Source organism: Panthera leo, chromosome C1, assembly GCF_018350215.1.
Source record: "Panthera leo isolate Ple1 chromosome C1, P.leo_Ple1_pat1.1, whole genome shotgun sequence".
Taxonomy (NCBI): domain Eukaryota; kingdom Metazoa; phylum Chordata; class Mammalia; order Carnivora; family Felidae; genus Panthera; species Panthera leo.
The window spans coordinates 206,579,827-206,592,077 of NC_056686.1; the positions used below are offsets into that span (position 1 = coordinate 206,579,827).

Here is a 12,251-nt window from a genome sequence, read left to right on the forward strand (position 1 = left end):
GTTTTTTAACATCCATATTAGACCATACCTTTTTCTAATAATCCAAAATGCTCAGGAATTTTTTTTTCTGAAAAACATTGGCAATAAAAAAAAAAAAAACCTGTAGCAAATTTTAACTGCCACGGACATTTTCTCTTCTATGTATTGTTAGCCAGAGTTCTAGTTTTGCGTTTTTTGAAACAAAACAAAAATTAAGAATTTTTTTTACATTTAATAAACATCTGCTTACTTTATCGATGTCCCTATTTCCCTTGTGCTTCATATTCCACTCCTTTTTCCTACTACTGAAGTATATTCTTTAATAATTATTTCAATGAGGGTCTTTGTGTGGGTTTGTTTCTGTTCATAGCATTGCATTTCTGATCCATTTCTGGTCCATGAAATAATGTATTTTGGTTTTGATCCATCTTAATGGTTTTTCCTTTTTATGGCCAATCTGTCTTTCCTATGGGTTTGGAAGCAAGGCGGATGAGTTAAAAGGTTAATTTCTGGAGTCATCTCGACTAGACATCAGAGTTAATGGCTACTGAGTTCCTGGACCTCAGGGAGAAGGATCAAAGCAGGTCAAAGCAAACAATTATGGCAACTTGCCTCAAAAGAAATGTTTTTCTTTTCTTTCTTTCCTTTTTTTTTTTTTTTTTAACTTATGGGCATATGCAAATTCAAAAAGATATTTGGCTTTTCTAAGCTAATTTTTTTTTTTTTTTTTTTTTTGGTTTTAACTCACACTCATATTAGAGTGCTAATGCTGTGTGCTGACCCCTGGTGGATTCAGCAAGTGCCTATTTACTACAATTTTTGGAGTTGGAATAGATCTCATTCCAGGAGTCAGAGATTCAAATACCTTCAGACATCAGACATGTTATGTAAATATGTCAAGTAACCCTGTGTATGATAACACTGGAAAATGTAGCTCCCATCAAAGACATATAAACTCAATTAAAAAAATAAATGTTGGTTGGGGCACCTGGGTGGCTCAGTTGGTTAAGCATCCAGCTTTGGCTCAGGTCATGATCTCATGGTTTGTGAGTGAGTTCAAGTCCTGCATCAAGATCTTTGCTGACAGCTTGGAGCCTGGAGCCTGCTTCGGAATCTGTGACTCTCTCTCTCTCTCTCTCTCTGCCCCCTGCCTCCCGCTCATGCTCTGCCTCTGTCTCTCAAAAAATAAATAAACATTAAAAAAAGTAAAACACAAAATAAATAAATGTTGGCAATACACACACGTGCACACACACACGAAAGAAACCCAGTGAGATCTTGATTGGCCCAATCAGTTTGGCCCAACCTTCCATATTTAAGTTAATACAGGTTGAGCGTCTCTCTGGGGGGAGGTCACGTTGGTTTGTGGGGTGCCTGGGTGGCTCAGTCGGTTGAGTGTCCGAATTTGGCTCAGGTCATGGTCACGCATTTCATGAGTTCGAGCCCCGGGTCAGGCTCTGTGCTGACAGCTGAGAGCCTGGAGCCTGCTTCTGGTTCTGCGTCTCCCTCTCTCTGCCCCTCTGCTGCTTGCACTCTGTCTCTCGCGTTGTCTCAAATATAAACAAACATTAAAAACACAAAACAACTTGGTTTGTAAATTAATAACGAATGCTTTTTCCCGTGATCCGCTCTCACTTCCCAAAAATTTAGCAAATACTCAGCAATGCTATAATGGGCTATTTTCATTAAATCGAGTTAGACGTTTGTTGACAAGACCCAATGAGAAAAAAATAATGTTTAAGTGAATTTCATGTTTCATTTCTGTGTTTTAAGTAAAACAATTTGTGCTATATATTATTTGAGACACAGTACGGAGAAGCTCATTATTTTAAAGCATTAAATGATACACAAATTAAATTTTTTTTCTCTGCTTTTTTATGCAGTCAACTTGAAGTTTAAGAATTTAAAATCAGAAACTAGTCTCGAGATGCTATATTTTTAACTGGAGAGCATAATTGGAATAAGAGTGAATCATGTAAGAGTGGCAAGAGTTCTGATGTTCTAGAACCAGATACTTTGTCCAAGTACTTTGGAAAAATACAAATTACATGTCTATAAAGGATATTTTGATTATTTTTAACTCTAACTGTTAAAGGGCATTTGATCTTTTTTTCTTTTCTAATTGATTTAAACTTACTTATCCAATTCTTTTCCAGGATCTGTCATGTTCCATTTCAGAACTTCAGGGGCTTCTTATTATGTACCACGTTAAATCAGAAATTTTCAACCTGCCAGTCCTAACCAATATTCTCTCCATTTTAACCACCATATATATATATATATATATATATATATATATATATATTTTTTTTTTTTTTTTTTTAAGTAGGCTTCAGGCCCAGCATGGAGCCCAATGCAGCGATGGATCCTGAGATGGATCCTGAGATCAAGACCTGAGCTGAGATCAAGAGTCAGATGCTTAACCCAACTAAGCCACCCAAGTGCCCCTAGCCACCATATTTCTTTTCCTTTTTTTCTTTTTTAATTTTTTTTAATGCTTATTTATTTTTGAGAGAGAGATAGAGCATGGGTAGGGGAGGGGCAGAGAGAGAGAGGGAGACACAGAATCGGAAGCAGGCTCCAGGCTCTGAGCTGTCAGCACAGAGCCTGACGCGGGGCTTGAACCCATGAACCGTGAGACCATGACCTGAGCCAAAGCCGGACGCTCAACCAGCTGAGCCACCCAGGCACCCCATCCATATTTCTGAGATTCACTGTGCCATTCAAGAAAATCTGCCTGCTGCTGTCATGAAGGGTTTCATCTCCTCAACCCTAGCCTTCCCCATGCTTTGTATGAGTGGGAAGAAATGGGGCACTGCCTCCCCAGGGCAGATACTCAGTTCAGTCTTCAGTGCCAGCCGAGATGGGGTTCTTGGTTCTGATCCTTCCCTCACACGCTCCTCCCTTGATATGCCATTGCTCTCTGTTGATAGTCTCACTCACAGCCCGTCAAGCTCCTGCCAAACCTTTGTGGCAGAATAAGAAATGTCACGAATAGTTTCTGTGCATGTGTGTGTGCTTGTACACCCGTACAAGCACAGACATAAATACATACGCACATACATTATATACATATATATAAATATATGCATAAATCTCAAAATATTTATTTATTTATTTATTTATTTAGGAGAGACAGAGAGTGCATGAGCAGGGGAGAAGGGAAAAGAGAGAGAAAGAACCCCAAGCCATCTCCACACTCAACTTGGAGCCCAACACGGGGCTTGAACTCATGACCGTGGGAGCCCAAATCAAGAGTTCTATGCTCCACCCACTGAGCCACCAAGGCACCCCTATTTTGGCTTAAAATAATTGCCTAAGAAAAGTTACTAAATGTAAAATAAAATATGCAAATGTATTACAAGGACTCAAAAGTATCTCCAATTAAAAAAAAAGGACATGTACATAGAAACTCTAATATGTACAAATAGCAGACACCCATGACATTGACAAACTTTGACAGTGTTTTAAGAAGCTGTCTTCAGATGTCCGTGTACCATAGAAAACTTTGTGGCTTTGTCAAGTGTGAAAGTTCCCTTGCCCACCTTGCAGAGAGTAGAATTCAGTGGTATGGGGGGGAAGTCGAGACAGCAGGGCATCACAGGTAATTCTGAGAAAGGTAGCTCATAGATGACACTTCCAAAATCATTGCTGAAAAGAATAAATTTTCCTCAAATAAAGCAACACCTTTGCTGTCTATATATCTATATCTATATCTATATCTATATCTATATCTATATATGTATTTTAAAAGTTTATTTATTTTGAGAGAGAGAGAGAGAGAGAGAGAGAGAGAGTGGGGGAGGGGCAAAGAGGCAAAGAGAGAGAGAGAGAGACAGAGGATCCCAAGCAGGCTCCACACTGTTCAGCGCAGAGCCCGACGTGGGGTTTGATCTCACAAACTATGAGACACGACCTGAGCGGAAATCAAGAGTCAGACACTTAACAGACTGAGCCACCCAGGCGCCCCAATGTTTGCATTTCTTTAAAATGCCACTGAAAATTCTCTTACACAGGTTTTTCTTTACAGCCTTCTCATTTACTAAAAGACTTAGCAGACTTTTTCATTTGTTTAATGATCAGAAATATTTTCGTCGGTATGCTAGAATCTCTTTTTAAAAATATGCCAACAAGGAACACTGCCGAACTTAGGAAAAAAGACTAACATCCACTTTCCTTGGTAGATTTCTGTTGGATTTAGAATAGGTAATCAAATACAGGAATGACCTGATTCTATATTTCTAATCGGATATACCCCATTTTACTTTGGAGGCCAATATCGTATGGACTTTAGAGAAGTCTACTTTTTTCTCTCCAAGAACAGATGCCAGAATTCCGACACAAATTTTCTTTCCTTAGAAAATCTCCCAATCACAGACGGCTCAGCGAGGCCCCCCTTCTGTGGGAAGAGTAGAGAGAGACAGGGTATCATGAATCACTTGCACTCCGCCATACCACCTGGAGCCTATTGGCTACGAGTAAGATTACTATAAATATGGTTTCCTCATGCTACAGCACGCAAAGTTTGTTTGGTGTCTTCTAGCTTCCACATCTAATACCAGATCCAGAATAAGACACCTTGACACCAGGATGACCTTTGGTACTTCCAACAGGTAAGGGTGGATCCTCGTGTATTTTAGTTGTTCCAAACAGCAGCACCCTATGTCTGTTTTCCTGTATTTTTAGCGACACTGAACGTTATCAATATTTTTTACTTTTTCCACTATAGGCATGGCCGTTTTAATTTTTCTTTTTTCATTGCTGACACTGAGCAACTTTTCGCATATTTATTGAGAAACTGCCTTTCTTCTGTGAACTGGGAATGCACTCCTTTATTCTGTTCTAGCTTTCCGTGTTGCCGTTAAGAAACAGAATTCATTCCGATGCTCGATCGCCATGTGGAACCTTTCTATCTTGGTCTGGAAACTTGTACACTCTTTTCTTCATTCCCAGCATTCTGAAATTTCATTCCAGGATTATATCTTTTGGATCAGATCTATTTCGAGCCATTGGTCAGCCCATCTCCTCTGAAAACCTGTGTCATTCAGTCATAGGAACATTTTTGCTGAATTCTTTCTTTGATAGTGTTCCCTTGTCTTTGTTCGTTTCTGCCTCCCATTCTGTTTAGGATCCCCTCCTCTTGTTTAGATCCCCCTCCCGGGCTAGTCTGCTAACCATCTTTCTCTCCTGTTTTCTCCCTCCTTTCCAGTAGTTTTTTTCAGCCGTGGCTTCCAATCCTTCCATTGGGTCTTTCTCCTCTGTGATGGTTTTTTAATTTCAAGAAACCCTCTTTACTCTTTAAATGCTCCTTTTCTTAGAGCATCCTGTTCTCACTCTGTTCATACTGTATCTTCTCTGAGTCCTCTGAGGATGCTGATGGCTCTTTTGACGTTCTTTGCTCTTTGGCTATTCGAATATGCAACCAAAAGGCAGACTGGTAGCTCTGGATGCCCATAGGAGGCTTGTCAACCATGGTCTTCACTTTGAGAAGCTCCAACTGTGCTGCTGCTTTAGGAAAATCCCTGACATCGATACCTTCGTGTCTCCTCTCTTGGTCGGTACACTTCCTGCTTGGAGGAGTCCAGTCTGTCCTGCCCAGAGGATGTCCGTCTGGCTGTCAGCCTTCTGGGGGCTCCGGCAGGGAAGAAAGCCGAAAGCCTCGTAGCCATTGTGTCAACTTGCATTTACGTTTTCAGCCAAATATCCGCACAGGCAGCTTGTTCTGGTACCTTCTGTTTCGTTGTTTCCATGAAAACAAACAACTCTAGTCCAATTTGGGGGGGGGGGGGGGGCGCGAGAGAGCCAACAAAAAGGCTCTGTGGAGACTGCAGAGGGCATATCGGAGTCCTGATTTCTTTGTTTTAATATTTATTTTATTTTATATTTTGAGAGAGAGCACATGTGCAAGCAGGGGAGGAGCAGAGGGAGAGAGAGAGAGAATCTCGAACAGCCTCCACACTCAGTGTGTCAGTGCAGAGCTCCACGCTGGGCTCATCTCACAACCCTGAGCCCATGACCTGAGCCAAAATCAAGAGTCAGACACTTAACCAACTGAGCCACCCAGGCGTCCTTGGAGTCCTAATTTCTTAAACAGCCTAGTACCCAATCCTCTCCGGCTTTTAGCTTCCCTTTTTCATCCACTTTTATAGATTCCTGATATGTCCCAATCCTGAGACTTTGAAAGGTCTGTAGTGTAAGTCAGATCACTTGTTGATTTTCTCCTCTGCCAGCTTTGGAGTTCTAGAAGCTTGTGACATCAGCAGCCATTGTCCATCCGCTCTGCAGATCCTAACTTTGGCTATTGTTTTTTCTGCCCTCTGGTCTTGAGGAATTCTGCATAACTCAGACAAGGAAAAACAGGTTCTCTCTCATTTTTGTAGGAATTTAGGAGGGAGTGGAGGTTGAAAATGTGTGTCCAATCTGGTATCTTTAATGAATGGTCTTCATTTATTCTTTCAGACGAACTTGAGAACGAATTTGTTTTGCTAAAAATTGATGCACGCACCCCCACCAAAGGTCAGACCCTTTGTTTTATTCATTACTTCGACTTTTGTTTATCAATTAATTTCTAGTTTCGTATTTATTATTTTCTTTTCCTTCTTTTTGATTTGTTTTGTGGTATTTTTTAAATTTATTTTTTAAATGTTTGTTTATTTTTGAGCGAGAGGAAGAGAGAGAGAGAGAGAGAGAGAGACAGAATGAAAGCGGGGAAGGGGCAGAGAGGGAGGGAGAAGCAGGCTCCAGGCTCTGAGCTCTCAGCACAGAGCCGGATGCAGGGCTCGAACTCACAAACCGTGAGGTCATGACCTGAGCTGAAGTCGGACACTTCATGATGGAGCCACACAGACGTGCCCTGTGCTATTTTTATTATGTACTTGTATTGAATGCTTTGTCTCCTCCCAAATAACAGAAGCACTGAATCCTACATTTTCTTCGGTGCGCGACCGTGGCCAAATCCCACAGCAGTTAATAGCTAATATTCCCGTCGTCCTCTGATTTTAAGGAGCTTGTAATTTCAATGTTGGTTTTCTTTCTGACAGGTGTTACTTAGAAGAGCCTTAACTTTCCCAATGGGATGAAATTTTGTTACCGTTTTATTTATTAGTGTTTCACTTTGCTTCACTGAACATGAGAGAATAGAGCTATAAAAGTTCGCCGAGAGCATTTTCATAGTGGGCCTCTCCTCTTTGAAAAAATAATTCTTGCCTTAAACTTCACAACTGCCTTATGAAAACTCTTCAGGCTTAACTCTAAAGTCTGTGCAGGCAGAATGGAGATCATGTTTTTAAAAACATTCGCAGGCTTTCTCTTTTTTTGCCTTTTCCCACACGCACGTGAGCCCAAGGTGTCCGTCTGCCACCAAGAGATGTCGGAGAGTGAGACTTAGGAAGATTCACTTGTTAGAGAAGAAACGCAACCGCGAACAAAGACTTTTCAGTTGCTGACATTTAAATGGCATTTCGCAAGAAGACAATAGGCAAAAATGCTTGCAAGTCTGTCAAAAACAAAGGCCCGTCTAAACTCCTTTGCTTCCCCTGAATATATCAAATGCTAGGCCCCGACCACAAAGGAGTAATTCTCCCGCAGTTCATCGAAAATAGTTTTGTCCGCCAGAAGGGATTGCTGGTGGGTGTTAAACAGAGGAAGTGAAAGGGGAGTTTGTCTGTCTGTCCTGGTCCTGGAGGACAGTTGGAAGAGCAAGACGAAGAGGCTGAAGAGGCCAAAGAGGCAGGGGAGGGGGGGAGGTAGGGGGGTGGGGGGGGTGAGAGGGGTGGGGGGAGGTGGGGGGTGGGAGGAGGTGGGGGGAGGTGGGGAGTGGGAGGAGGTGGGGGGTGGGGGGAAGTGGTGGGGGAGGTGGGGAGGTGGGGGTGGGGGATGGGAGGTGGGGGTGGGGGGATGGGAGGGGAGTGGGAGGTGGGGGGTGGGGGGATGGGAGGGGAGTGGGGGGGGTGGGGGGCTTGAGGTGGGAGGTAGGGTGGGAGGGCAGGGAAGAGACCTGCCAACATGGTGATATGGTGATGGGGCCTCTCTTGCCCCGGGCTGGGGTAGGTGGGAGGCAGGGGAGGAGTGGGAGGTGCAGGGAGGGCCATGTGCTCACAGGACAGGAGGATCTACATATGCGGCCTTCACCTTGGTTCCCACACGCAGGGGTGCGGGGTACGGAGCCAGCCCCAGAAGGCTGCGGGGTGGATTGCTGAGCTCGAGCTGCAGCGGACGAGGGCCTGCCCGCCGCCTGCTCTGGAACCCGCGCGAAACGCTTCCCCAGAGATTTGCCAACGTGGCTCTTCACTGCTCTTGGCATTTGGCGCTGCGGGCGAGCGTTCGCCTGGGACTCTGATTCTCTTTCCTTTGCAGGCAAACTATATTTTGCGTCTCTTTTGGAAAATGCTTTTTTTTAGCCTTAGAAGTCGAATCCGTGTTTTTCAATTTGTTTCCGCTTTCTCAATGGTCCCGCCAACATTGGCGAGGCATTTTGAGTAAAAAATTCACATGATTCTTTTTTTTGTTGTTGTTTAAATTTATTTTTTAATGTTTCTTCTTGAGAGACAGAGAGACCGAGCACGAGCGGGGGAGGGGCAGAGAGCGAGGGAGTCGCAGAATCCGAAGCAGCCTCCAGGCCCTGAGCTGTCAGCACAGAGCCTGACGTGGGGCTTGAACCATGAGATCGTGACCTGAGCCGAAGTTGGACACTTAACCGCCAGAGCCAGCCAGGCGCCCCCAAAATCCACATAATCGTTAAAAGTGGGGAAATGTTCTCTAGGTACCTGTTTTTTTTTTTGTTTTTTTTTTTTTTTTTCTTATTCTCCATCGGCTGGCTGGTTTCCTAACCCTCCTATGCACAAATATGAGGTCCCTTTGGTCTACTCTGTATGTCTCTTCTTTTAGAAATTCTCTTCCGTGGTCTTTTTGCTTTGCACCCTGGAATGCTTATTTACCCTTCTAAATCATTATTTCCATTTTGGGGAATGTTTTCCCCACCAGTGCTTCTAATAAGTTAAAATTTTTTTGACAGTTATGGTTTATTTCGAAGAAGTCTTTCTTATTTTTTATAAATAGTCCTTTCTAATGACAAGATTGATTTATTGCTGCCATATCCCTGAAATGTTTAAATCTTGTTAAACTGTCTTCTACTGGGGCCGCTGGGTGGCTCAGTCGGGTAAGCGTCTGACTTCAGCTCAGGTCATGATCTCACTGTGAGTGAGTTCAAGTCCTGCATTGGGTTCTCTGCCGTCAGCACGGAGCCTGCTTCAGATCCTCTGTCCCCCACTCTCTCTCTCTCTCTCTCTGTGCACCTCCCCTGCTCGCTCACTCTCCTTCTCCAAAATAAAGAATTTAAAAATAAAAAAAGACTTAAAAAATTGTCTTCTGCTTTCTGCATTCATTCTGTCTTATCGGGGCCATTTATGGACTATTAATTTGGCATCCTATTTCCAAGTGGCCAACCTGCTCGAGATATCCTGCTGTCTGCCTGTCTCCAATTTCACCTGTGATACCACAGCCCCGTTGTTTCATTGGAGATGCGGGCTCTGTTGGTATCCATGTTGGTCCGGCCGCAGGAGGCTGTAGCTTAGGTAGAGAGGGTGTTGGGGTGATCTGATCTCTTGGGAGCTAAAAGTGACCCTCCTGAGCGGTGGAAGCCTGTGGGGGTTATTCTCTTCCCGCAGTGGCCACAGGGAATTTGCTGGGTACGGAAGCTTCCCCTGCAAGAGAACGGATGGTAAACAGGCCCGTCTCATCTGTACCCTCTCCGTTAACACCTACAGCACCGAACGCTGTTGATGGCACCCATCTCTGGTTTGGATGGTGAGAGAGTATTTTCTTTCCACATTAGGAGTCCTGGGTGAGGAGCCAGGAGAGGGAGGAAAATCAAAACAACCTGTGTCTAGACTGCACTTTTGCTCACAAGTGCCTGATCGTTAACGGCTGGGGGTGGGAGGGACTGAGGCGTACCAGCTTCCGTGCAGTGTGATATTATTATGTAATCCATTCAAGGCAAACGGTAATAGTTTAGGAAGAGGAAATCCTTGTTTTCTCGTAGTAGGTAATAATAATTTCCTACCTCAAGCCCATCGGTACCAGCAAATTGTTCTGCATGTGAAAGAGGTCGGAATGTAGAATCTCCTAGAACTTTCACAAACAGGGAAAAAATGTAAAATCGCAAGGAAAGAACTTCATCTAAATGGTCATATTTCATGGAAGCACGTGTGGGCTATATTAAAAACTGTATGTTTTATGGAATTACTACTTGGCAATGAGAAAGAATGAAATCCTGCCATTTGCAACAACGTGGATGGAACTGGAAGGTATTATGCTGAGTGAAATAAGTCAGAAGGACAGATATCATACGTTTTCACTCATATGTGGATCTTGTGGGGGAAGGGAAGGGAAGGGAAAAATAGTTACAAACAGAGGGAGGGAGGCAAATGACAAGAGACTCTTAAATACAAAGAACAAAACTGAGGGTGGATAGGGGGGTGGGGGAGAGGGGAAAATGGCTGATGGGCATTGAGGAGGGCATCTGTTGGGATGAGCACTGGGTGTTGTATGGAAGCCAATTTGACAATAAATTATATTCATAAAAGAAGAACATAAATTTAAAAAAACTGTATGTTCTAGTTAAAGACCTGACATTACCTGGCTTCAAGACTCACTATATATAAAGCTATAATAATCAAAATAGCATGCTATTGGTGAAAGAATGGACAAGTGGATCAATGGAACAGAATAGAGAGCCCACGAATAGATTCACACAAGCATAGTCAATTGATTTGTTACAAAGGAACAAAGGCAATTCAATGGAAAAAAGATAATCTTTTCCATAAATATTTAGTGGCAGAATTGGATGTCCTCATGCCCAAAAAAAAAAAAAAAAAAAAAAAATGTGAATCTCAACACAGACCTTGCACTTTTCACAAAAATTAACTCAAATGGATCATATACCTAATAATGCAACTTGAAACTATAAAACATCTGGAGTGTAACACAGTGGGGAGATCTACGTGACCTCAGGTTTGGCAATGAACTTTTAGATTCAACACCAAAAGCCTGATCCATGAGAGAAAAAGCTGGTAAGATGGACTTCACCAAAATTTAAACTTTTGCTCTGCAAACATGGTTAACACATGGTTCAAAGGATGAAAAGACAAGCCACACACTGGGAGAAAATATTTGCACAACACGTATCTAATAAAGAACTTCTGAAAACATGCAAAAAACTCTAAAAACTCAGCAATACGAAAACAATCCACTTTTTGAAATGGGCAAGATACCTGTGCAGACACCTCTCCACAGGAGATATACAGGTGGCAGATAAGCACGTGAAAAGACGCCCCTCATCATGTGTCACTAGGGAATTGCAAATGAAAATTAACGATGAGATACCACCACCCGCCTTTCGGAAGGACTAAAATCCAGAAACTAACAGTAACAAATGTCTGCGAGGATGTGGAGGAACAAGGACTCTCACTGCTGGCAGGAACGCCAAATGGTACAGCTGCTTTGGAAGACAGTTTGACAGATTCTTACTGAAGCTTACCATAGTCTTAAGATACGATGCAGAAATCGTCGGTATTCACCCAAAAGAGTTGAAAGCTTAGGTCCACGCAAAACCCGCATACAAATGTTTATGGCAGCTTTCTCCATAGTTGTGAAAAGCTGGAGGCAACCAAGCTGTCCTTTGCTAGGTGAATGGATAAACCAAGTGAGGTACACCCCTACGATGGAATATTATTCAGTGATGAAAATAAATTCGTAATCAAGTCATGAAAGGACTTAAACGGAGGAAACTTAAATACGTATCGCCAAACGAATAAAGCCAGTCACAAAGGGCTACGTGCTATATAGAATTCCAACTATGTGACCTTTTTTTGGAAAAGGTAAATCTGTAGAGAGTAAAATGCTCAGTGGCTATCAGAAGTTTGAGGGAAGCAGGAGACATGAATAAATGGAAGCTAGAGGATTTATTTTTATTTCTTTTTTATGTTTATTCATTTTTGAAAGACAGAGAGAGAGCACAAGCAGGAGAGGGGCAGAGAGAGAGGGGGACACAGGATCCAAAGCAGGATCCAGGCTCTGAGCTGTCAGCACAGAGCCCGATGCGGGGCTCGAACTCACGAACCGTGAGATCGTGACCTGAGCCGAAGTCGAACGCTCAACCGACTGAGCCCCCCCAAACGCCCCTAATGGAAGCCAGGGGATTTTTATGGTAGTGACACTATTCTGTATGATACTGGAATACTGGCTACACGATATCAAGCATTTGTCAAAACCCA

At 43.0% G+C, this 12,251-nt stretch overlaps 1 long non-coding RNA gene across 1 annotated transcript; it reads left to right on the plus strand.

Moving 5' to 3' along the window:
- The first annotated feature begins 6,007 nt into the window (after nucleotides 1–6,007).
- On the plus strand, nucleotides 6,008–7,538 carry LOC122226710. The gene is made up of 3 exons (XR_006205732.1): nucleotides 6,008–6,339; nucleotides 6,439–6,495; nucleotides 7,020–7,538. It is a non-coding gene; the product is annotated as an uncharacterized LOC122226710 (long non-coding RNA).
- The last annotated feature ends 4,713 nt before the right edge of the window (nucleotides 7,539–12,251 follow it).